Raw genomic sequence first — 26,514 nt, forward strand, 5'->3', positions numbered from 1 at the left:
TTGATCTCCAGTCCAGAATGTCTCTCTGGCTTCCCTCCATGCTGTCTGTTTGTGTCAGTTTCTGCTGCTTAAGGGCGGCGCCCGATCACTTCCTGCTTTTTGTACCTGCTGTGGGTCACACCCCTTGTGCGTCCTCAGCCTATTGCTGTCTGTCACCTGGTATATAACCCAGCTGCTCCAATCAATCCCTGCCTGAGCATTGTGCTTCATTCAGTGTGTGCTTGCACTCTGAAGGTGCCAGGTCCCGTTCTGTGTTTCTCTTGTCTGCCTGTCCTGGAGGCTGTATTTCCAGGCCTGTCTGAACACGCTCCTAGCCTGTTCCTCCCGCCTTCTAGGGGCCGATTACCTAGACCCGCTCCTGTATCTTGTCTGTCCTGTCTGAACACGCTCCTAGCCTGTTCCTCCTGCCTTCTAGGGGCCGATTACCTAGACCCGCTCCTGTATCTTGTCTGTCCTGTCTGAACACGCTCCTTGCCTGTTCCCCCCGCCTTCTAGGGGCCGATTACCTAGACCCGCTCCTGTATCTTGTCTGTCCTGTCTGAACACGCTCCTAGCCTGTTCCTTCCACCTTCTAGGGGCCGATTACCTAGACCCGCTCCTGTATCTTGTCTGTCCTGTCTGTACACGCTCCTTGCCTGTTCGTCCCGCCTCTCTGGGGGCCATATTCCCAGACCCGCTCCTGTATCCCGCTGCAGTGTCGGTCTCTTCCGTACACTCAGTTCCAGTCTGAACTCTCTCCTATCCTTTACCTGTTTTGCCTCTATGTCCATTCCTTTCCTTTTTCTGCAGAGTCTGAACTCGTACCTAACTCCTGCTTGTTGTCTCTGTACTCCCGTTTGTGAGTTTGTGGTCCACTCGCTGCTTCACTGCGGGTGCCCTGTGGGTGTCTGGCTCTGCCTTTCCCTTCCTGTCTGTTCCGTGTGAACAGAGCCCTGTCCGTCCTGCTCTGACTCCTTGCTCACTGCTCCGGCAGTCTCGCTCCGCTCTTATCCTTTTGCTCACTGCTCCGGCAGTCTTGCTCTAACTCCTTGCTCACTGCTCCAGGCGGCCTCGTCCTGCTCTGACTCCTTGCTCACTGCTCCGGCAGTCTCGCTCAGCTCTGACCCTTTGCTCACCGCTCCTGGCGGTCTCGTCCTGCTCTGCTCTTGCTCACCGCTCCAGGCGGTCTCGTCCTGCTCTGCTCTTGCTCACCGCTCCAGGCGGTCTCGTCCTGCTCTGCTCTTGCTCACCGCTCCAGGCGGTCTCGTCCTGCTCTGCTCTTGCTCACCGCTCCAGGCGGTCTCGTCCTGCTCTGCTCTTGCTCACCGCTCCAGGCGGCCTCGTCCTGCTCTGCTCTTGCTCACCGCTCCAAGCGGTCTCGTCCTGCCCTGCTCTTGCTCACCGCTCCAGGCGGTCTCGTCCTGCCCTGCTCTTGCTCACCGCTCCAGGCGGTCTCGTCCTGCCCTGCTCTTGCTCACCTCTCCAGGCGGTCTCGTCCTGCCCTGCTCTTGCTCACCGCTCCGGGCGGTATCGTCCTGCCCTGTTCTCGCTCACCTCTCTGGGCGGCCTCACTCTGCTGTGTTTGTCCGCCACATCTGTGGTTCTGTTCCAGAGTCCCAGTGTGTACTGGGTCCTATCCCGCCTGTGTTCCTACCTGCTAGTGCCTTCCTGTCTGCACTCTAGCCGTGCTTGCCTGTACCCCCCTGCCTGCATACCCGCCTGCCTGCATACCAGTCGTGCCTGCCTATTCCCACCAGTCTGTGTGCCAGCCTAACCAGTCTGTTCCTGTATTCCCCTGTGTGGGTCAACAGCCGTGTCCGGGGTCTGTCCTGGAGTAGCACCTGGTCCCTCTGCTCGGTTCCTCCTTGGTGCACTGGCGTCGTATGCCGTCGTGCGACCCTGGTCGGATCGGGTGAATACCTAGTTACGCCCCTCCAGGCATTCACTCTCCGGCACGGTCCAGTGGAATCACACGCTCACACCGCTCAGCCCGGGCGTGTGCATTACAGCATGCTCAGGCCATGGTTCCCGTTGAGCCCCACGGCCTTCGCTCTCTGAGATGTTTTCCAGCGAATACGTGCATTAAAAATAAATAAATAAATTTTTTTTTCCTTAGCTCAGTTCCAGGCGAATTACGCACCCGTCCAGATGGATCTATCAGCTCTCGTTCCTGCGGATCCGCCACGTTACTATGGGGATCCAAGACAGAGTCGTGCATTTGTGGAGCAATGCATGCTACACTTCAAGTTCTACCCTCTATGTTTTCCCACAGATCGGGTTAAGGTGGGATTCATGATGTCTTACCTAGCGGGTGATGCCTTGAATTGGATCATTCCCCTATGGGACGCACAGGATCCTATCGTCCTAGACATAATGGCCTTCCTGGTGGCCTTTCTAATGGTCTTCGATGATCCTAACCCGGAGGCTCTTGCTGAAGCTTCACTTCCCAGTATCCCGGAGCAGCCCCGATGGGTAATGTGTGTGGGTAGCGCAATAGTCCTCCAGCCCAATGAGACTACTGCCCACCCAGAATCCTCACAGGGTGACTACACTCTCCGGAATACTTCTCCCAACCTCAAGAGGCAGTCCAGACGTGCTAGACGTAGAGGCAAGCCGTCACGCCAGGGTCTGTCCTCCCTGAGACCTCCTGACCCCAACCTTGAAGTCCCTACTGAAGCTTCATCTCCCTGTATCCCGGAGAAGCCCCAACGGGTAATGTGCGTGGGTAGTGCACCAGTTCTCCTGCCCGACGAGACTGCTGCCCACCCAGAATTCACACCGGAGGACCCCCTGTTGCCTCCTGAATCCCCCGAGATACCACTTGAGGACAATTGGAGAGAGACTTCCCTATACCCTGCACCTGATACCTCGCCCGCTTCGTCCAGTGAGTCCGACCTAGTGTTCTCCGAAGCAGAGGTTACCCCTGAGTCTCTACACCCCTCCGATCAGGCGGAGGATCTCCAGTTGTCTCCTGAACCCTTCGGGGTGCTACCTGGTAGCGAATGGACAGAGACTTTCCTATACTCGGTACCTGATACCTCGGCTGCTTCATCCAACGAGTCCGACCTAGTGTACTCTGAAGCAGAGGTTACCCATGAGTCTCTTCACCCCTCCGACCTGGCGGAGGACCTCCAGTTGTCTCCTGAGCCCTTCGGGGTGCTACCTGGTAGCGAAAGGACAGAGATGCTCCTATACTCTGTACCTGATACCTTGCTCGCTTCGTCCAGTGAGTCCCACCTAGTGTACTCCGAAGCAGAGGTTATTCCCGAGTCTCTACACCCCTCCGACCAGGCGGAGGACCTCCAGTTGTCTCCAAAACCCTTCAGGGTGCCACCTGGTGGTGAATGGACAGAGACTTTCCTATATCCTGGATCTGATACCTCGCTTGCTTCGTCCAGTGAGTCTGACCTAGTGTACTCTGAAGCAGATGTTTTCCCTGAGCCTCTGCACTCTTCTGACCCGGCAGAGGACCTCCAGTTGTTTCCTGACTCCTCCGGGGTACCACCAGATAACAAAGAGACAGTGACTTTTTCTCACCCTGTACCTGATAACCCGTCTATGTCTTCCTGTGAATTTGACAAGATGTACCTCGAAGCAGAGATTACCCCCAAGTCTCTGCTCCCCTCCAACCCGGTGGAGGACTTCCAGTTGTCTCCTGTACCCTCTGGGGTGCCACCTGAAAATATGTGGAGAGAGACTTCCTTGTGTGCTGTTCCTGGTACTCCACCCGTTTCGTCTGTTGCTGAGGATGGCTAGATAGGAGGTAGCATCCTAGCTAACCAGATGAGACCAGTTTTTCCTGTGGACAGTGGAAGTGATCTCCTTGAAGTGAAGGATTGGCCCTCGAATTCCCTGCGGAAGATTCTGGCAGGCCTGAAGAAGAGGGGGCGTAAGGGGGGGGGGGTACTGTAACATACCTGGCGGCGTCCTTGCATAGTGGTCCATCTCCCACTGTGCAAGAGCGCGCACTTGATCTCCAGTCCAGAATGTCTCTCTGGCTTCCCTCCATGCCGTCTGTTTGTGTCTGTTTCTGCTGCTTAAGGGCGGTGCACGATCACTTCCTGCTTTTTGTACCTGCTGTGGGTCACACCCCTTGTGCGTCCTCAGCCTATTGCTGTCTGTCACCTGGTATATAACCCAGCTGCTCCAATCAATCCCTGCCTGAGCATTGTGCTTCATTCAGTGTGTGCTTGCACTCTGAAGGTGCCAGGTCCCGTTCTGTGTTTCTCTTGTCTGCCTGTCCTGGAGGCTGTATTTCCAGGCCTGTCTGAACACTCTCCTAGCCTGTTCCTCCCGCCTTCTAGGGGCCGATTACCTAGACCCGCTCCTGTATCTTGTCTGTCCTGTCTGAACACGCTCCTAGCCTGTTCCTCCTGCTTTCTAGGGGCCGATTACCTAGACCCGCTCCTGTATCTTGTCTGTCCTGTCTGGACACGCTCCTAGCCTGTTCCCCCCGCCTTCTAGGGGCCGATTACCTAGACCCGCTCCTGTATCTTGTCTGTCCTGTCTGAACACGCTCCTAGCCTGTTCCTTCCACCTTCTAGGGGCCGATTACCTAGACCCGCTCCTGTATCTTGTCTGTCCTGTCTGTACACGCTCCTTGCCTGTTCGTCCCGCCTCTCTGGGGGCCGTATTCCCAGACCCGCTCCTGTATCCCGCTGCAGTGTCGGTCTCTTCCGTACACTCAGTTCCAGTCTGAACTCTCTCCTATCCTTTACCTGTTTTGTTTTGCCTCTATGTCCGTTCCTTTCCTTTTTCTGCAGAGTCTGAACTCGTACCTAACTCCTGCTTGTTGTCTCTGTACTCCCGTTTGTGAGTTTGTGGTCCACTCGCTGCTTCACTGCGGGTGCCCTGTGGGTGTCTGGCTCTGCCTTTCCCTTCCTGTCTGTTCCGTGTGAACAGAGCCCTGTCCGTCCTGCTCTGACTCCTTGCTCACTGCTCCGGCAGTCTCGCTCCGCTCTTATCCTTTTGCTCACTGCTCCGGCAGTCTTGCTCTGACTCCTTGCTCACTGCTCCAGGCGGCCTCGTCCTGCTCTGACTCCTTGCTCACTGCTCCGGCAGTCTCGCTCAGCTCTGACCCTTTGCTCACCGCTCCTGGCGGTCTCGTCCTGCTCTGCTCTTGCTCACCACTCCAGGTGGTCTCGTCCTGCTCTGCTCTTGCTCACCGCTCCAGGCGGTCTCGTCCTGCTCTGCTCTTGCTCACCGCTCCAGGCGGTCTCGTCCTGCTCTGCTCTTGCTCACCGCTCCAGGCGGTCTCGTCCTGCTCTGCTCTTGCTCACCGCTCCAGGCGGTCTCGTCCTGCTCTGCTCTTGCTCACCGCTCCAGGCGGCCTCATCCTGCTCTGCTCTTGCTCACCGCTCCAGGCGGTCTCGTCCTGCCCTGCTCTTGCTCACCGCTCCAGGCGGTCTCGTCCTGCCCTGCTCTTGCTCACCGCTCCAGGCGGTCTCGTCCTGCCCTGCTCTTGCTCACCTCTCCAGGCGGTCTCGTCCTGCCCTGCTCTTGCTCACCGCTCCGGGCGGTCTCGTCCTGCCCTGCTCTCGCTCACCTCTCTGGGCGGCCTCACTCTGCTGTGTTTGTCCGCCACATCTGTGGTTCTGTTCCAGAGTCCCAGTGTGTACTGGGTCCTATCCCGCCTGTGTTCCTACCTGCTAGTGCCTTCCTGTCTGCACTCTAGCCGTGCTTGCCTGTACCCCCCTGCCTGCATACCCGCCTGCCTGCATACCAGTCGTGCCTGCCTATTCCCACCAGTCTGTGTGCCAGCCTAACCAGTCTGTTCCTGTATTCCCCTGTGTGGGTCAACAGCCGTGTCCGGGGTCTGTCCTGGAGTAGCACCTGGTCCCTCTGCTCGGTTCCTCCTTGGTGCACTGGCGTCGTATGCCGTCGTGCGACCCTGGTCGGATCGGGTGAATACCTAGTTACGCCCCTCCAGGCATTCACTCTCCGGCATGGTCCAGTGGAATCACACGCACACGCCGCTCAGCCCGGGCGTGTGCATTACACATTCATTTGTCCATACCTCAGTCCTTGGAACGCAAGTGCAAATACGCAGCCAACGCCAAACAGACCACACTACTAAATTCCCACATTTCGCGACTGCTTGCGCTAGAAATGTTGCCTTTTAGGCTCGTGAAGATGGAAACATTCCGCAACCTGATGGTGGCGGCCATTCCTCGGTACTCGGTCCCCAGCTGCCACTATTTCTCCCGGTGTGCCGTCCCCGCATTACACAAGCACATGTCCCAAAACATTCGGACACGTGGACAAGTGCTTGTGGGAAGGGACGGTACATATCGGTGACGGCACACTGGGTTAACATAGTGGAAACCAAGACCCAGTAGGACCTTGGGACGGAACACGTCCTCCCAACTCCAAGGATCGCAGGCCCTAGGTCAATCAGGGTTGCCCCACAGTCTACAGCTTCTGCACCTCATTCTCCTCGTCCTCATCCTCCTCTTCAGCCTCCATCTCCGAAATGACCACATCAGTCACAAGCTGGAAGCACTGCAGCACTGCCTCAGCCAAGCGGCAACAGGCTGTGTTGAAGCTAATATGCTTAGGTGACAAACTGCACAATGCTGAAGAGTTGTGGACAGCTCTAAAAGAGCAGGCAGATCTGTGGCTCACACCGCTGAACCTACAGCCAAGCATGGTCGTGTGTGACAATGGCCGGAACCTGGTGGAGGCTCTGAGGCGAGGCGAGCTCACACACGTACCATGCCTGGCCCATGTGCTTAACCTCGTGATTCAGCGATTTCTCAAATCCTCTTCAGAGCTGCCGGATCTGCTTGTTAAAGTACGCCGCCTGTGTGCCCCTTACTGCTTCCGCCGCCCTTGCTGTGTGTAACGGGTCTGGGAAGCGGAACCTCTGAGCAACTATACAAGGGGGCGGTCCTTGTAAGGAAGCGGGTGGCTCCCAGGGAAGATGGGCAGGTAGTCACGGCAAGTGACAGGGACAGTCTCTGGGTAGAAGGGCAGGTAGTCACGGCAAGTAACAGGGACAGTCTCTGGGTAGAAGGGCAGGTAGTCACGGCAAGTGGCAGGGACAGTCTCTGGGTAGAAGGGCAGGTAGTCACGGCAAGTAACAGGGACAGTCTCTGGGTAGACTAGCAGACAGGTAGCAGGTGAGCGCTCCCAGGTGAGCGGGCAAGAGTCTCTGGACGGGCAGGTGGTCACGGCAAGTGATGGCAGAGCCTCCAGGTAGGCTAGCAGGCAGGTAGCAGGTGAGCGCTCCCAGGTGAGCGGGCAAGAGTCTCTGGACAGGCAGGTGGTCACGGCAAGTGACGGCAGAGCCTCCAGGTAGGCAATCAGGCAGGTAGCAGGTGAGCGCTCCCAGGTGAGCGGGTAAGAGTCTCTGGACAGGCAGGTGGTCACGGCAAGTGATGGCAGAGCCTCCAGGTAGGCTAGCAGGCAGGTAGCAGGTGAGCGCTACCAGGTGAGCGGGTAGGCTGGTCCATAGACAGACTGACAGGTGTCGGAAGGCAGACCGTCGGAACGAAGGCTTGCAAGCAGGTAAGCGGATATCAGGCAGGTTTCAAGCAGGAATCTGGCAGGTGACTGGCAGGTAACAAGCAGGAATATGGCAGGTGACTGGCAGGTAACTGGTAACGGGACCTGAGGGCTGAAGCAGAGTGAAGGCTTTGCAACAACATTGCTCGGGCACCTCCATTTTGGAGGAGGTGCCTTATATATGGTGAGGTCCTCCGGCCATTGGCCGGGGACTCCTTAGGACGGCGCGCGCGGCCCCTTTAAGAGAGGGGGAGCGCGCGCGCGCCCTAAACACAGTGGCCGGGAAGCAGCGCGCGCTGCCAGCAGAGCGGGAGGAGGACGCCGGGCACGGAGCGAAGAGGTGAGGGGAACAGCGTCCCTGCCTAGCAGGAGGCAGGGACGCCGACGCTACACCGTGTTTCAGCACCGTTTGCAGCTTCCGGCTCACAGACTGGTGTGTGATGTCCCCACGCGTTGGAACTCTACAGTGCAGATGTTGGGAAGGATTTGTGAGCAGAAGAGGGCAGTTGTTGAGTACCAGAATCAACAAGGCCGTCGGTATTCAGTTCAGACTCCACACATGAGACCTCAGGAGTGGACATGGATGTCAGACATATGTACCATCCTCCAAAACTTTGAGGACTCCACCAAGATGGGGCGCAGCGATGACGCCATAATTAGTGTCAACATCCCGCTTCTCAGTCTTCTGCAGGTGGAGCATTGCAGGTGGAGCACGATGAGATGGAGCAAGGAACCATACAGGGTGATTACACACAGCCCAGCCTCATCTCATCCCAAAGTGGATTGGGTGACAATGAGGAAGAGGAGGGGGAGCTAGTTTCATGCGCTATATACAGTACTACCTGCACAACTGTCATACCGTCTGATCAGCGTGGATGGTCTGAGGACAGAGAGGAGGAGGAGGAGGAGGAGAGCATGGTCACTCGTACTCTTGGTGAGGACACAGAAGTCTTCCCTGTTAGCAGTCTGGCATGCATGGCTGAGTTTATGTTACGCTGCCTTTCTTATGACCCTCGCGTTCTCAAAATTTTGGGTGACAGTCATTACTGGTTGGTGACACTTCTAGACCCACGCTACAAGGAGAACTTTATATCTCTTATTCCTGATGTGGACAGGTCTACAAAAATGGGGCAGTACCAGAAGGCCCTTGTTTTGGAACTATTAAAAAAATTCCCATCTGAAACCGCTGGCGGCAGAGGTCATAGTCCGTTGGACAACCAAGGAGTACAGCCAAGAGAGACACAAATGCAGTCCAGCAGAGGCAGGGGAATACTGTTAAAGATCTGGGAGAATTTTCTCAGCCCCTCCCATCGCACAAGCTCTGAGGCACAGGGTACTCTCAAAAGGAGTGCAAAGTTTCGGAAGATGCTGAGGGAGTACCTTGTTGACCGTACCAATGTCCTCCGTGATTCCTCTGTGCCTTATAATTATTTGGCATCCAAGGTAGATACGTGGAATGAACTGGCTCTCTACGCCTTGGAGGTCCTGGCCTGCCCTGCCACTAGCGTTTTATCAGAGCGTGTTTTTAGTGCCCCTAGTGGAATTATAACTGATAAGCGCATCCGCCTGTCAACTGAAAATGCTGACAGACTGACTCTTATAAAAATGAACAAGGGCTGATTTGGGCCAGACTTTTCAATACCACCAAATAATAGCAGCGTAACATAAACTCAAATCCAGTGTCGTTTTTTGGGAGGTGTATTCCCATGCACCTTTTCACACCCACACATGGGTATACGCTTCCTGATTTTGTCTATTTGCTCTTGTCCTCCTCCTTCTCCTCATCCTCATCCTCCACCACCATATCATCAAGGTGACCGTGGTCCGTGATTCAACACCCACATAATTTTTTTAAAGGGTATTTATGATGCCCGTAAAAAAAAATTCTATACAGTATGTTCATGTATACCCCTCAGGGGTAAATGTTTGTCAGCCCATACACTTAGTGCATGGGCATTACAAGTATAGAAGACCCGATACTTTCTAATGGAAAAAATTTTTTATGAGGCCCTCTAAGTATCTTCCAATGGTAATTGGAGTGCCTCCCAATTTTTGGCAGCCCTTGCATTCACTGCATAGGCCAACACTGTGCGAGACCCACGTCCTAATAATGGGAAATTTTTTTCATGAGGCCATCTACGTCTCTTCCAAGGGGCATTGGAGTGCCTCCCAATTTTTGGCAGCCCTTGCATTCACTGCATATTCCAATACTATGGGAGACCCTCTCCTTTCTAATGGGAATTTTTCGTTACTATGGCCCTGCTCTATGTGTCTTTAAATTCTTAGTGGGGTTTTTCCTAAATTTGGTCAGCCGTTAGACTCACTGCATACCCTATAACTGTATAGCAGCCCCTCTCCTTTCTAATGGGAACATGTCGTACTCGTTACTGTGGCCCTGCTCTATGTGTCTTTAAATTGTTAGTGGGGTTTTTCCTAAATTTGGTCAGCCGTTGGACTCACTGCATACTCTATAACTGTATAGCAGACCCTCTCCTTTCTAATGGGAACATGTCGCACTCATTATTGTGGCCCTGCTCTATGTGTCTTTAAATTGTTAGTGGGGTTTTTCCCAAATTTTGGCAGCCCTTGCAGTAACAGCATGGGCATTACCACTATAGGAGACCCGTTCTTTTATAATGGGAATATTTTTTTTTACTGAGACCCTCCTCCGTCTCTTCAAAGGGGTATTGGGTTGCATCCCAATCTTTGGCAGCCCTTGCAGTCACTGCATACACAATAACAGAATAGGAGACCCGGTCCTTTATAATGGGAACATTTTTTTTACTGAGACCCTCCTCTATGTCCCCTCAAAGGGGTATTGGGTTGCGTCCGAATTTTTGGCAGCCCTTGCAGTCACTGCATATGCAATAACAGTATAGGAGACCAACTCGTTAATAATGGGAACATCAAAGCATAGCCTGCTGATTAGGGATGAGCGAGTATACTCGTTACTATTCAGTACTCGCCGAATAGTACGATACTCGGGCTACTCATTACTCTCCGAGTTTCCTTGTGATTACTCGCTAGGAGTAACGAGTACAATGTAAGTCAATGGGATATGCGAGTAAGCCGAGTAAGTGTCTGCTGGAGCCTATAAAGCGGTCTAGGGGCTGAGGAAAAGGCTGAAATGGGTGCATGATTGTTTAAAAGCCGGCGGTAAAAAGCCACCGGCTTTTAAACAATCACTCAGCCTCATACTCGCTTACCCGCAGCCTCCCATCCCGATCCTAAGTTAGGACCGGGCGGGGAGCGAAGCACCAGGGAGCGGGGAGCACAGCACCAGTGAGCGGAAGCGAAGGACCCAGGCGGAAACCAGCAGTGTAAAGACATCACCGCCAGCTGTCCCGTTCGGTGCTGCGCTCCCCGCTCCCTGATGTACGCTCCCCGCTCCCTGGTGCTTCGCTCCCCGCCCGGGAGCGGGAGTGCAGCACTGAATGGGAAAGCCGGCGGTGAAGTCTTTTCACTGCCGGCCTCCCCGCCCAGGTCCTTTGCTGTCAGTATTCCGGGTTTTCTAGGTAACCTTATGAATGATTTTGCCCTTTGTTAAAATGGAGTTTACTGTTCTTGTGTGCCCTACTTCCTGTTCGTTTGTTTAAAACCCGGCTCAGGTGCTGGCTTCCTTGCTGGAGTATTCTGCTTCCTTTTCCCTTCAGTCCAGCTGCCTTGTCCTTCTATTATCTCCCAGATCTCTTGTATATTTACCAGGTTAATCTTCAGGTGATTCTCAGCAGCAGTGAGCTTCTACCTGTGGCTCTGGACATTGTCTGCATATTTAAGCTACACTCACTGTGTTATCATTAACCTGTTGACTTTGGAATTTAACCCTTGGCTCACTCTACCTGGTAAGAACTGTGTTTCTGAACTGTGTGTTGCTGTTTAACCCTTCGTTCACTCCCTCCGTTGAGGGCTGCTGGAACTATTTACTGGAATAATACTTAAATGTGAACTTGTTTCTGGACTTCCCTGAATCTACGGCGCATCTGGGATTAACTTGTGAACTTGTTTTTGGACTTCCCTGTGGCTATTGCATACCTAGATATAACTCTTACTACACCAGCAGTGTTTGAATCAAGCCACATCACCAGTGTGTCAGACTTACCTTTTGATCACATTTGTGTGAGGACTCCGTCGTAAGAACCTTGCTGACTTTGCTATGTAGGTTCTAAAGACTTAATATCGCTGGACTTTTCATTGCATGTCACTACGGGTTATCTGTATATTGTTTTTGGGTGTTATTGCTGTTGCACAAATACACTATTTGCATTAAAGAAACCAGTCTCTGATTGTTCATTGCCCCACACTACCAGAATCCTCGAGTTCCTACAATAGTATTACATTCGCTCCCCGCTCACTTGTGCTGCGCTCCCCTCTCCCTGGTGGAGCGGAGGATCGGGATGGGAGGCTGCGGGGAAGCAAGTATGAGGCTGAGTGATTGTTTAAAAGCCAGCGGCTTTTTACCGCCGGCTTTTAAACAATCTTGCACCAATTTCAGCCTTTTCCTCAGCCCCCAGACCACTTTATAGGCTCCAGCAGATACTTACTCGGCTTACTCGCTTTTCCCATTGACTTACATTGGACTCGCTACTCGTAACGAGTACCCGAGTATTGGGACCAACTCGTTACGAGTATAGCGAGTCCGATTATTTCACTACTCGCTCATCCCTACTGCTGATGGCTCTCTAACAATAGCGAGGGCCAATTGCTGGCCTTTTAAGAATAGTAAGGGCCACCTGATGGCCCTATAAAAATAGGCTTTGTGACTTTCAGAATCCCTGAAAGTGTGATGTGTCACACACCACATTGCCAGATAAGGTTGTAAATGTTAAAATGACATTTCCAGGTGAATGCATTTGTCTTAGGATCTTTCTTTAGTATAAAAAAAGAGTCGCCAATGTAACCTCAATGTAATCATATTGTTTAGCTCCTGCACCTCCTCCTCCTCCATGTCCGAAATGACCACATCAGTCAGAAACTGAAAGCAGTGCAGCACTGCCTTGGCCAAGCGGCAACAGGCTGTGCTGAAGATAACATGCTTAGGTGACAAACTGCCCAGCGCTGCAGAGTTGTTGAAAGCTGTAACACAGCAGCCTGATATGTGGCTCTCATGGCTGAACATACAGCCAGGCATGGTCGTGTGTGACAATGGGCGGAACCTGGTGACGGAGAAATGACAGCCGGAGTAGATACGGTTTCCCACTATGCCAGTCAGTTCACCGAGCTAAGGAAAATATGGCTGTGGTGAAATACAACTCCCACTGAGAAGCTGTTTCAGATTACAAAACATTGGGCCCACCAGAGGATTTGATTCTGAGGGCTCACCTTTCTGCCCCCCCCCACTCAAGAACCCCACAGCTGCTGCAAAGTTAGCGCTATCATGAACTCTCCTGATGTAGAGGCCAGGGCACACCAGAGGATTCTCTGGTGGGACCGTCCAACCCTGCCGAGAAGCAGTCCTGGCTAAGAGAAGTGTGTGAGAAGATTCCCGGACACTCTATGGCTGTTTTTTTACTGAGGTGGAAACCCACGCAAACAAGGGGAGAACATACAAAATCATTGCAGATGTTGTCCTTGCTGGGATTTGAACCAAGGATCCCAGCGCTGCAAGGCTTCAGTGCTAACCGCTGATCCAATGTGCTGCCGTTCACCCTCTGATATCTAACAGGCTGGAGAAACTTGCACCTATTGCCACTCTATATTCAGCTCCTTTGTGAGAAACTAATGTGTTTGGACAGCCACTCAGTCTACCAAATAAAATTCCTGAGAAGGAAATTGGGTATGGCTTCGCTACTGGTACTGGGGGCAGTGCTAATACCATGGTGCCGTACCATAGTTTACTGGAAATATTCCAGGCTGGTAGGAGGCAAGCATATTCCCACAGAAAAGTACCAGCAGTAATGTTCAGGGACCCGCACTTGTAGAAGTCGAAGACGATACCAGGAGAAATAGTGGCGGCTGGGGACCGAGTATGGATATCCAGCCGCCGCCAGCATGAGGTTGTGAAAAGCTTCCGCCTCCACAAGCCTAAAAGGCCACATTTCAAGTGCAAGCAGCTGCCCAGAAATCTGGCAGTTTAGTATTGCAGCCTGTCGGTGGGTGGGTGGCTAGCTGCATACTTGCGCTTGCATTCCAAGTAACAGAAAACTAAGCAGATGGTGGCCTCTATCATCATCATGGCCTCACCTCGGCACTATGAACTCTCCTGAAGGAGAAGCCAGGGCCCACCGGAGGAGTCTCCGGTTCTCTGGTGGGCCCGTCCAACCCTGCCGAGAAGCAGCCCTGGCTAAGAAAAGTGTGTGGGAAGGTTCCCAGACACTCTATAGCAGCTTTTTTAATGTGGATTGGACGTGCTTATGCATGTTATTTCTCAAACCGCATTGCAGATCAGTCCATTGTCCAACTCTGTAGTCATGAAATTAAAGGCGCAAAGAAAGATGTTTGTGTGTCGAAGCACCACCGACAAGTGCCAGCTGATGTCGGACGGGCTGCCATTGCTTCTGCAACAAGCTGCATTAGAGGACTTCCTGGGAGAAATGACACCCAGAGTAGATACAGTTTCCCTCTATGCCAGTCCTTTCACCGAGCTAAAGAATATGGCTGTGGTGAAATACAACTCTCAGCAAAAAAAGCTGTGGACTGGCTCCGTACCGTCCCTGGCCACATTCACCTGTCCACGTGTTTGTGGTTAGGCGGTCCTTCCCAGTAAGTGCACTGGGGAGGGCACGGGTAATGTTGTGGGACCCGTGCTTGTGGAAGGCGGAGACGATACCGGGAGAAACAGTAGCGGCTGGTGACCGAGTATGGACACCTGGCCGCCGCCGGCATGAGCCTAAAGGCCACAAGTGAAAGCAGCTTTAGAGGACTTCCTGGGAGAATAGACAGCTGGAGTAGATATGGTTTCCCACGTCCTTTCACCAAGCTAAAGAATATGGCTGTGGTGAAATACAACTCTCAGCAAAAAAAGCTGTGGACTGGCTCCGTACCATCCCTGGCCATATTCACTTGACCACGTGTTTGTGGGTAGGCGGTCCTTCCTAGTAAGTTCACTGGGGAGGGCATGGGTAATGTTGTAGGACCCGTACTTGTTGAAGGCGGAGACGAAATAGTGGCGTCTGAAGACTGAGTATGGATACTTGGTCGCCGCCACCATAAGATTGTGGACAGCTTCCACCTTCACGAGCCTAAAAGGCCACATTTCAAGTGCAAGCAGCTGTCAAAAATTTGGCAGTATAGTATTGCAGCCTGTGGGTGGGTGGGTGGCTGGCTGTATACTTGCACTTGCATTCCAAGGAATGGGGTAGGGAGGGACAACTGAACGCTGCACTGGGACAAGGACGTGGACGGTGATTGTTACAAGTCTGCAACAACAGGTGCATGGCGGGAGGCATCTTCGCATGCGCCAAGGATCACTTATGATGGGCACACTTTTAGGCAGTGACCTGGGAGTCAGAGGTGCTTCCAGGGGTCTTCCCCATGCTGTCCCCATGTCTTTTCAACACTGTATGCATGTGTCTGATGATGTGTCACACACCACATGGCCAGATAAGGTTGTAAAATGTTAAAATAACATTTCCCAGTGAATGCATTTGTCTTGGTTGAAAGCAATGCAAAAGTGCAAAAACGCATCAAAAACGCTACGTGTGAACATAGCCCAAGGTGTGGAAGATATTTTTGGTTTTGGTTATTTATTTTGCCTTATATACAAGTCATTACCCTGGAAAGGATGTTCCTTAACAAATTTCCCAGGAAAATACATTTTGGATTCGTTTTTATATGTTTTATTGTGAGTCAGTAAAAGTTGTTGACAGCAGTGACTTGGGAGTCAGAAATGCTTCCAGGGGTCTTCCTCATGCTGTTCCCATGTAATCTGAGCACTGTTCCCATCGATTTGGGCAATTTTTAGGCCCTCCAGGGGAGCCGCCTGAAAAATTCTTGAGTTTCTCATAGACTTATATTGGGCTCATTGCTCGGTTCCAGCACCCGAGTATTCCAATTTGCTCAACCCGAGCATCGAGCACGCGAGCATTTTAGTGCTCGCCCATTATTAGTATATATATACAGTACAGACCAAAAGTTTGGACACACCTTCTCATTTATAGATTTTTCTGTATTTTCATGACTATGAAAATTGTACATTCACACTGAAGGCATCAAAACTATGAATTAACACATGTGGAATTATATAGTTAACAAAAAAGTGTGAAACAACTGAAAATATGTCTTATATTCTAGGTTCTTCAAAGTAGCCACCTTTTGCTTTGATGACTGCTTTGCACACTCTTGGCATTCTCTTGATGAGCTTCAAGAGGTAGTCACCGGAAATGGTCTTCCAACAATCTTGAAGGAGTTCCCAGAGATGCTTAGCACTTATTGGCCCTTTTGCCTTCACTCTGCGGTTCAGCTCACCCCAAACCATCTCGATTGGGTTCAGGTCTGGTGACTGTGGAGGCCAGGTCATCTGGAATAGCACCCCATCACTCTCCTTCTTGGTCAAATAGCCTGGAGGTGTGTTTGGGGTCATTGTCCTGTTGAAAAATAAATGATGGTCCAACTAAACGCAAACCGGATGGAATAGCATGCCGCTGCAAGATGCTGTGGTAGCCATGCTGGTTCAGTATGCCTTCAATTTTGAATAAATCCCCAACAGTGTCAACAGCAAAGCACCTCCACACCATCACACCTCCTCCTCCATGCTTCATGGTGGGAACCAGGCATGTAGAGTCCATCCGTTCACCTTTTCTGCGTCGCACAAAGACACGGTGGTTGGAACCAAAGATCTTAAATTTGGACTCTTCAGACCAAAGCACAGATTTCCACTGGTCTAATGTCCATTCCTTGTTTTCTTTAGCCCAAACATGTCTCTTCTGCTTGTAGCCTGTCCTTAGCAGTGATTTCCTAGCAGCTATTTTACCATGAAGGCCTGCTGCACAAAGTCTCCTCTTAACAGTTATTGAAGAGATGTGTCTGCTGCTAGAACTCTGTGTGGCATTGACCTGGTCTCTAATCTGAGCTGCTGTTAACCTGGAATTTCTGAGGCTGGTGACTCGGATAAACTTATCCTCAGAAGCAAAGGTGACTCTTGGTCTTCCTTGCTTGGGGCGGTCCTCATGTGAGCCAGTTTCTTTGTAGCGCTTGATGATTTTTGCAACTGCACTTGGGGACACTTTCAAAGTTTTCCCAATTTTTCGGGCTGACTGACTTTCATTTCTTAAAGTAATGATGGCCACTCGTTTTTCTTTACTTAGCTGCTTTTTTCTTGCCATATTACAAATTCTAACAGTCTATTCAGTAGTACTATCAGCTGTGTATCCACCTGACTTCTGCACAACACAACTGATGTTCCCAACCCCATTTATAAGGCAAGAAATCCCACTTATTAAACCTGACAGGGCACACCTGTGAAGTGAAAACCATTTCCGGTGACTACCTCTTGAAGCTCATCAAGAGAATGCCAAGAGTGTGCAAAGCAGTCATCAAAGTAAAAGGTGGCTACTTTGAAGAACCTAGAATATAAAACATATTTTCAGTGGTTTCGCACTTTTTTGTTAAGTATATAATTCCACATGTGTTAATTCATAGTTTTGATGCCTTCAGTGTGAATGTACAATTTTCATAGTCATGAAAATACAGGAAAATCTTTAAATGAGAAGGTGTGTTCAAACTTTTGGTCTGTACTGTATATATATATATACTGCTCAAAAAAATAAATGGAACACTTAAACAACAGAATATAACTCCAAGTAAATCAAACTTCTGTGAAATCGAACTGTCCACTTAGGAAGCAACACTGATTGACAATCAATTTGACATGCTGTTGTGCAAATGGAATAGACAATAGATGGAAATTATTGCCAATTATCAAGACACACTCAATAAAGGAGTGTTTCTGCCGGTGGGGACCACAGACCACATCTCAGTACCAATGCTTTCTCGCTGATGTTTTGGTCACTTTTGAATGTTGGTTGTGCGTTCACACTCGTGGTAGCATGATACGGACTCTACAACCCACAGAAGTTGCTCAGGTAGCCCAGCTCATCCAGGATGGCATATCAATGCAAGCTGTGGCAAGAAGGTTTGCTGTGTCTGTCAGCATAGTGTCCAGAGGCTGGAGGTGCTACCAGGAGACAGGCCAGTACACCAGGAGACGTGGAGGGGGCCGTAGGAGAACAACAAGCCAGCAGCAGGACCGCTACCTCCGCCTTTGTGCAAGGAGGAACAGGAGGAGCACTGCAAAATGACCTCCAGCAGGTCACCAATGTGCATGTGTCTGCACAAACGGTTAGAAACAAACTCTATGAGGTTGATATGAGGGCTCGACATCCACAGATGGGGGTTGTGCTCACAGCCCAACACCGTGCAGGACGCTTGGCATTTGCCACAGAGCACCAGGATTGGCAAAGTCGCCACTGGCGACCTGTGCTCTTCTCAGATGAAAGCAGGTTCACACTGAGCACATATGATAGATGTGACAGAGTATGGAGACGCCATGGAGAGCGATCTGCTGCCTGCAACATCCTTCAGCATGACCGGGTTGGCGTAATGGTGTGGGGTGGCATTTCTTTGGAGGGCCGCACAGCCTGTGCTCGCCAGAGGTAGCCTGACTGCCATTAGGTACCGAGATGAGATCCTCAGACCCCTTGTGAGACCATATGCTGGTGCGGTTGGCCCTGGGTTCCTCCTAATGCAGGACAATGCCAGACCTTATGTGGCTGGAGTGTGTCAGCAGTTCCTGCAAGATGAAGGCATTGAAGCTATGGACTGGGCCGCCCGTTCCCCAGACCTTAATCCGATTGAGCACAGCTGGGACATCATGACTCGCTCCATCCACCAACGTCATGTTGCACTACAGACTGTCCAGGAGTTGGCATGCTTTAGTCCAGGTCTGGGAGGAGATCCCACAGGAGACCAGCCACAACCTCATCAGGAGCATGCCCAGGCGTTGTAGGGAGGTCATACGGACACGTGGAGGCCACACACAATACTGAGCCTCATTTTGACTTGTTTTAAGGACATTTCATCAAAGTTGGATCAGTCTGTAGTGTGTTTTTCTACTTTAATTTTGGGGGTGACTCCAAATCCAGGCCTCCATTGGTTAATAAATTTGATTTCCACTGATGACTTTTGTGTGATTTTGCTGTCAGCACATTCAACTTTGTACAGAACAAAGTATTCAATGAGAATATTTCATTCAGTCAGATTTAGGATGTGTTATTTGAGTGTTCCCTTTATTTTTTTGAGCAGTGTATATACCGTGTTTATATATCTATATATACAATCATGGACTAAAGTGTTGGCACCCGTGAAATTGTTCCACAAAATGAAGTATTTCTCCCAGAAAATTATTGCAATTAATCATGTTTTGTTATACACATGTTTATTTCCTTTGTGTGTATTAGAACAACACAAAAAAAAGAGAAAAAAAGGCAAATTGGACATAATTTCACACTAAACCAGGGGAGGAGTCCTGAGGAGATAATTTGCATATTCCCACTGCATTTTGGGGTAAGTGAAGAGTCTCCGTGAGCTCAAAGAACACTGGATTTTGGCTGTTGGAGCTGAAAAGAGGACATCGGTAAACCAGGGGAGGAGTCCTGAGGAGATAATTTGCATATTCACTTTCTGACTCCGGAGGGTGTGGACATGCCTGTCTGCCTCTCTGCTAGATTGTGGAGACAATACGGCGCCGGACTACTGGCAGCCCATTGCAGCAGCAGAAGCTTCTACTTTATTTTAGTTACAGTTTTGTTACAGTTATTTTATTTTATTACCTTCTCTGGATTGCAACGTTCCTGTATACTCGTCTATTGGGGATGGAAGATACAACACTTCCCACACTATCAACTGCTGCTGGGCACACAGCACGAGATCTGCACCTGGATCTTCTTCCACCACTTACAAGTCTCCTGCAGGTACAGACACTCTGGGGCAAGCAATACGGACCATCTCAGCTAATGCTACTGAAGGATGCATGCTGCTACCCACAGCCTGTGACAGGGATACAGCCATATGTGAGCGGTGGAGGTCACTGTATACGATTTGCCATGGAGAGGACTGGTGTGACGGGTGGGAATAATGACGGGATGGTGGACCCTAGGTCTGTTGCTAAACGAGCAGTGTATTCTAGGGATCGTCTTCTGGAACTGCGCAGGATAAAGTCTTCTCCAGCAGTGGCAATACTGAATGTTCCACGGGAAATAAGGAGACCTTTCAGAGGCTGCAGAGCAGGCAAGAAGATCAAGTCCTGGAGGAGAAGGTTTAAACCAGTGGTCCCATCCATTATCATGGGTAACGTACGATCGCTGGGAAATAAGTCGGATGAACTGCTGGCTCTGAGTAAGACCCAGAAGGAGTTTAGGGAATGCAGTCTCATGTGCTTTACAGAAACCTGGCTGCATGAGGAGGTCCCAGATTCATGTGTCTCGGTACCAGGGTTTCAAATGGTTCGGGCTGATAGAGAGAGAGTTAGATGCGGCAAGAAAAAAGGTGGAGGAGTGATACTCTACATTAACAACAGATGGTGCAATCAGGGGCATGTAACTGTTAAGGAGAAACATTGCTGTCCAAATATTGAACTGTTAGCAGTGGGCCTCAGGCCTTACTATCTGCCTAGAGAATTCACTCTTGTTATTGTAGTTGTGATGTATATACCACCATCTGCGAACCCAGAGGCTGCTGGGGATGTGTTGTCAGGGGTGATGGCCCGTCTTCAGACTAAACACCCAAACTCTCTAACTGTAATTTCTGGGGATTTCAATCGAGTAAAGATCTCATCTGCAATACCAAAGTTCTATCAATATGTCAAATGTCCTACACGGGACAACAACACACTGGATCTCCTCTTTGCTAATGTTAAGAATGCTTATTCATCGGCTGCATTACCCCCCCTGGGGAAATCTGACCACAACCTCATACTATTGTCTCCTGCTTACCAACCAGACGTCCGCAAACAACCAGTGACAATTAAAAAGATAAGGAAGTGGTGTCCAGCAGCAGAGGAGGCATTACAAGACTGCTTTGATTGTACAGACTGGGAGGTGTTGTGTACCATGAAAGAGAAATGTAATGTTAATGAGATTACTGGCAGAGTTACTGATTACATCAACTTCTGTATGGACATTGTAGTACCTGTTCAAGAGATTCGGTGTTATGCAAACAATAAGCCATGGATTACAAAAGAGTTGAAACATTTACTAAACATGAAAAAACTGGCTTTTAAAAGGAAGGACAAGGAGGCATTGAAAATTATACAGCGAGACCTAAAGGGGAAAATTAAGATTGCCCGTGAGGCATTCAGAGTTAAATTAGAAAATCAATTTGCACAAAAAAGCTCCAGAGAGGTGTGGGCTGGAATGAAGCTAGTGACTGGGTTTAAGGCAAGGTCGGAGCAGGGGGGTGGTGGACTTACAATGGCTAATGAAATGAATCAGTTCTTCAATAGATTCAGCAATAAAGGTGCGGTAGCAGCAGGGAAGGGGGAGGAGGCCGGGGAACAACTAGCTAAATTAACAGGGGGTGAAATAGATCATTTCTCGGTCTCCAAAAATGACGTGAGGGACCAGTTTAGTAAGCTGGCCATTGGCAAAGCAGCAGGGCCTGACGGTCTCAGTCCACGTGTCCTCAGAGTGTGTGCAAATGAGTTATGTACTGTCTTCCAGCATCTCTTTAACCAGAGCTTACAATCAAAGAGAGTACCAGTGCTATGGAAGACTTCCTGCCTGGTGCCGATTCCCAAGACTACCTTCCCGGCTTCCCCGGGGGACTATAGACCGGTGGCCTTAACATCGCATGCGATGAAGTCCTTGGAGAGAATAGTACTTGCTCACTTGTGTCCGAGGGTGATGGCGCATACTGATGCTCTTCAGTTTGCGTACCGGCAGGGACTGGGTGTGGACGATGCTGTAGCATCTCTGCTACAAACAGTACATTCCTTTTTGGACAATGATGGAACCACAGTGCGTGCTTTGTTCTTTGATTTCTCTAGTGCGTTCAACACATTACAGCCACTCTTACTGCGAGGAAAGTTGATTAAAATGGCGGTGGATGAGGGACTTGTGAATTGGATAATTGACTACCTGTCGGATAGGCCACAGTTTGTTAGGTGGGGGACGGCTACATCAGATAGTGTACTGAGCAGTGTCGGAGCCCCGCAGGGAACAGTGCTGTCGCCATTCCTCTTTACATTGTACACAGCTGACTTTCAGTATAAATCAGACCGTTGTCACCTCCAGAAGTACTCGGATGACTCTGTGATATTTGGCGGTATTGGGAAGGACCAGGACGAAGAGGAATATAGAAGGGTGGTTGCGGACTTTGTAGTATGGTGCCAGGCTAACCATCTAGAACTAAATGTTAAGAAAACCAGGGAGTTGGTGATGAGCTATGGAAGGTGCAAGAAGGTATGCCTACCTGTTACCATTGACGGTCAGGATGTGGAGATGGTGGACAGTTTCAAATATTTGGGGGTTTACCTGGATAGCAAGCTAGACTGGAAGTGCCACATGGAGAAGGTCTACAAGAAGGGGATGAGTAGATTGTACTTCCTAAGGAAGTTAAGGTCTTTTAATGTGTGTGGCAAAATGCTTGAGGTGTTCTACCAATCCATTGTGGCTAGTGCCACCTTTGCGGCAATAATTTGCTGGGGTAACAGTGTGCGTGTTGCTGACGCCAACAAGCTCAACAAACTTATAAAGAAGGCTAGCGCGACGGTGGGCCTACAGCTTGGGACTTTTGAAGAGGTGGTAGAGGATAGGATTAAGAAGAAGTGCAGAGCTATAATGGGCAACAACACACACCCGCTTTATGAACTGTTTGCGAAACAGAAGAGCACATTCAGCAATCGCCTAATACAACTAAGGTGTAAAAAGGAAAAATACAGGAGATCGTTTGTTCCAACAGCTATGGGGGTGTTTAACAAATGTCTGAAAAGCAATGTCTAAAGCATTCCAAATGTTTTGTTATTATATGTGTCATGCTCGAGATCTGTGTTCTGCTGCTGTGATACCGCAATTTCCTCCGGGATAAAATAAAGTATATCTTATCTTATCTTATCTTATATTCCCACTGCATTTTGGGGTAAGTGAAGAGTCTCCGCGAGCTCAAAGAACACTGGATTTTGGCTGTTGGAGCTGAAAAGAGGACATCGGTAAACTGCGCGCCTATCGGCGTGTGCATTTTTAAGCTTTTTTTGAACCTTTTTTCACTGTTTTCAGAACATTAACAATAAGAACATGGAAGAGTCCAGGAGCCATTTGGTGAGCTGCATATCCTGCTACATGTTCACAGACTTGCCAGTGGAAAAGCCAAACTTCACATGCCAGAAATGCAAGCTTGTGTCCCTGTTGGAGGAAAAGTTGCGAAATCTAGAAGAGAGGTTAACTACCTTGAAAATCATTAAGGAAGGTGAAGAGTTCTTAGACAGAGCAGAATTATCTCTTCATGATTCAGAAAGAGAAGAAATTCGAACTGCACCTGACGAAACAGAGGAATGGAAGCATGTGACCCACAGAAGCAGGAGGATCGAGAGGCAGTCAGCACCCATACTGCTCAGGAACCAGTACCAGGCTCTCACGCAGGAGAACCATGAAGAAATACAGCAAAATAAGACTTTGCCAGCAATGAATAACCTTGTAAGCCCTCAGAATCCTCCTGGATGGAAAAAGAAGAATGTTGTGAAGAAAAAACGGAGAGTGGTGGTCATGGGGGATTCCCTGTTAAGAGGAACAGAGGCCGCTATCTGCAGACCAGACATAACCTCAAGAGAAATGTGCTGTCTTCCAGGAGCAAAAATTAAAGATGTGTCTGACAGGATATCAAGACTCTTCAGACCTACAGATCACTACCCATTCCTGCTAATACATGTGGGGACAAATGACACCGCAAGAAAGGACCTGGAAACCATCTGCAGTGACTTTGAAGACTTAGGCAAGAAAGTGAAAGAATTGGGAGCGCAGGTGGTCTTCTCATCCATCCTCCCAGTGGATGGCCATGGAACAATGAGGTGGAATAAGATTCTACAGGTGAACAACTGGCTACGTCGATGGTGCCGTCAACAAGGATTTGGATTTCTGGATCACGGAATGAATTACCTATACGATGGACTACTTGCTAGAGATGGGGTGCACCTTACGAAGACTGGAAAACATGTATTTGGAAGTCGCCTTGCTACACTCATCAGAAGAGCTTTAAACTAGAACAATGTGGGAAGGGAAGCAAAAGGCCAGAAAAAGCCATACAGCTGACAAATACTATTGAGATCTCTGCTACTGGAAGTGGAAAGGAAGAACAAAGACAAAACAATTTAAATAATAAAAATATGGGAGGAAGAGAAACCAATCACAAACTAAAATGTTTTTATACAAATGCACAAAGCATGGGCAACAAACAAGGAGAATTGGAACTACTAATGCAGGAAAAGGAATATGATGTCATTGGAATCACTGAAACTTGGTGGGACGATACACATGATTGGAATAAAAGGCTAAAAGGATACAACTTATTTGCAAGAAACAGACTTGATAAACGAGGAGGAGGTGTTGCATTGTATGTTAGAAAAGCGTATATCTGCACAGAGATTGAAGCTTCAGAGACTGGGAGTTCTGTGGAAACTGTTTGGGTAAGAATACAAGGAGAGAACAACGGAAAGGACACCATTGTAGGCATTTACTACAGGCCACCTGGGCAAGCTGAAGATATGGATGAACTCTTTATGTATCAAATGGCCAAGTTCTCCAAAAAATATGACGTAGTGGTCATGGGAGATTTCAACTATCCAGACATTTGTTGGGAATCTCTCTCAAGTAAAACTAACAGGTCAAGCAAATTCTTATCCTCTCTTGCTGACAACTTTATCTTCCAAAAGGTAGGGGAGAAAACAAGGGGATCTGCTACTTTGGATCTAATCCTTATAAACAGGGAGGAAATGGTTGAGGAGGTAAAGGTGGCTGGGACCCTAGGAGGCAGCGATCATGCTATTATAGAATTTTGGATAACTAGAGGAGGAAGACATGTGAAGACTCAAACTTCAAGGTTAGATTTTAGAAAGGCAGATTTTAAGAGACTCAGAAAGAGAATAGGAGGGATCCAATGGCTGGATGTCCTTAAGGACAAAAATGTCCAGGAAGGATGGGAAATTTTTAAAAATGAGATTCTCAAAGCACAATTGTTAACAATCCCAAAAAGTAGGAAGAATGGGAAGCATTTAAGGAAACCAGGATGGATGAACACAGAACTTAAACACATGCTAAAAAGAAAGAAAGAAATGTTTATTAAATGGAAAGAGGGAGGCATATCTAAAGAAGATTATAATGCAGTCTGCAGATCCTGCAGGGCATGTATCAGGTTAGCTAAAGCTGACAATGAATTAAGGCTTGCAAGAGATGTCAAAAGCAATAAAAAAGGATTTTGGGGGTATGTCAAAAGTAAAAGAAAAGTCAAAGATGCTATAGGATTTTTACAGGATGAAAATGGAGAAATGGTAAGAGAGGATGTTGAGAAGGCCGAACTTTTTAATTCCTATTTTGCATCTGTTTTCTCTCAGAAAGAAAATGTAACATCAACTGATCTTCACTGTCCTTTTAAAGGAATAGAGGAATCCAAGTTATCTGTAAACAGAAAGATTGTGAGGGAATATTTAGCTAACATAAATGAGTTCAAGTCTCCAGGTCCAGATGAATTACACCCCAGAGTACTGAAGGAGATCGTAGAAGATATTTTAGAACCACTCTCCATAATCTTTGAAAATTCTTGGAGAACAGGAGAAGTCCCAGAAGACTGGAGAAGAGCAAATGTTGTTCCTATCTTCAAAAAGGGGAAGAAGGTGAACCCAGGGAACTATAGGCCGGTGAGTCTGACTTCTATACCAGGAAAGATCTTTGAACAAATTATTAAACAACATGGATGTAAGTACATGGATAAGAATGAAGTGATTAACCAGAGTCAGCATGGGTTTGTAACTAACAAGTCATGTCAGACTAACTTAATTTCCTTCTATGACAGAATCACTGACTGGGTGGATCAGGGAAATGCTGTAGATATAGTATATCTTGACTTCAGCAAAGCATTTGACAAAGTATCTCACACCATCCTTATTGAAAAAATGACCAAGTATGCAATGGACCAGGCAACTGTTAGGTGGATTCATAACTGGCTTAGTGATCGGACTCAAAGGGTGGTTGTAAATGGCTTCACATCCAGCTGGATGAATGTCTCAAGTGGGGTACCACAGGGCTCCGTCCTGGGACCTGTATTGTTCAACATCTTTATCAATGATTTAGATGAAGGAATTGAGGGTAAACTGATTAAATTTGCTGATGACACAAAGCTAGGAGGGATAGCTAATACTAGAGAAGAGAGAGAGAGGATTCAAAAAGACCTAAATAAACTGGAGCAGTGGGCAGCAACCAACAGAATGGTTTTTAACAGGGAAAAATGCAAAGTACTACATCTGGGCAATAAAAATGAAAAAAACATATACAAAATGGGAGGAATAGAGCTAAGCAACAGTACATGTGAAAAAGACTTAGGTATACTAATAGATCATAGACTGAACATGAGTCAACAGTGTGATGCAGCAGCAAAAAAGGCAAATACAATTCTGGGATGTATTAACAGAAGCATACAGTCTAGATCACGTGAAGTCATTATCGGTCTTTACTCCTCTTTGGTCAGACCTCATCTGGAATACTGTGTACAGTTTTGGGCACCACATTTTAAAAAAGACATAGACAAACTGGAGCAAGTTCAGAGAAGAGCGACCAGAATGGTGACTGGTCTGCAAACCATGTCCTATGAGGAACGGTTGCAGGATTTGGGAATGTTTAGCTTGCTAAAAGAAGACTGAGAGGAGACTTAATAGCTGTCTACAAATATGTCAAGGGCTGTCACATTGTAGAAGGATCATCTTTATTCTCATTTGCACAAGGAAAGACTAGAAGCAATGGGATGAAACTAAATGGGAGGAGACACAGATTAGATATTAGAAAAAACTTTTTGACAGTTAGGGTGATTAATGAGTGGAACAGGCTGCCACGAGAG

This window comes from Phyllobates terribilis, unplaced genomic scaffold (genome assembly GCF_046119375.1).
Source record: "Phyllobates terribilis strain yellow unplaced genomic scaffold, ASM4611937v1 Scaffold_11__3_contigs__length_659146591, whole genome shotgun sequence".
NCBI classification, from domain to species: domain Eukaryota; kingdom Metazoa; phylum Chordata; class Amphibia; order Anura; family Dendrobatidae; genus Phyllobates; species Phyllobates terribilis.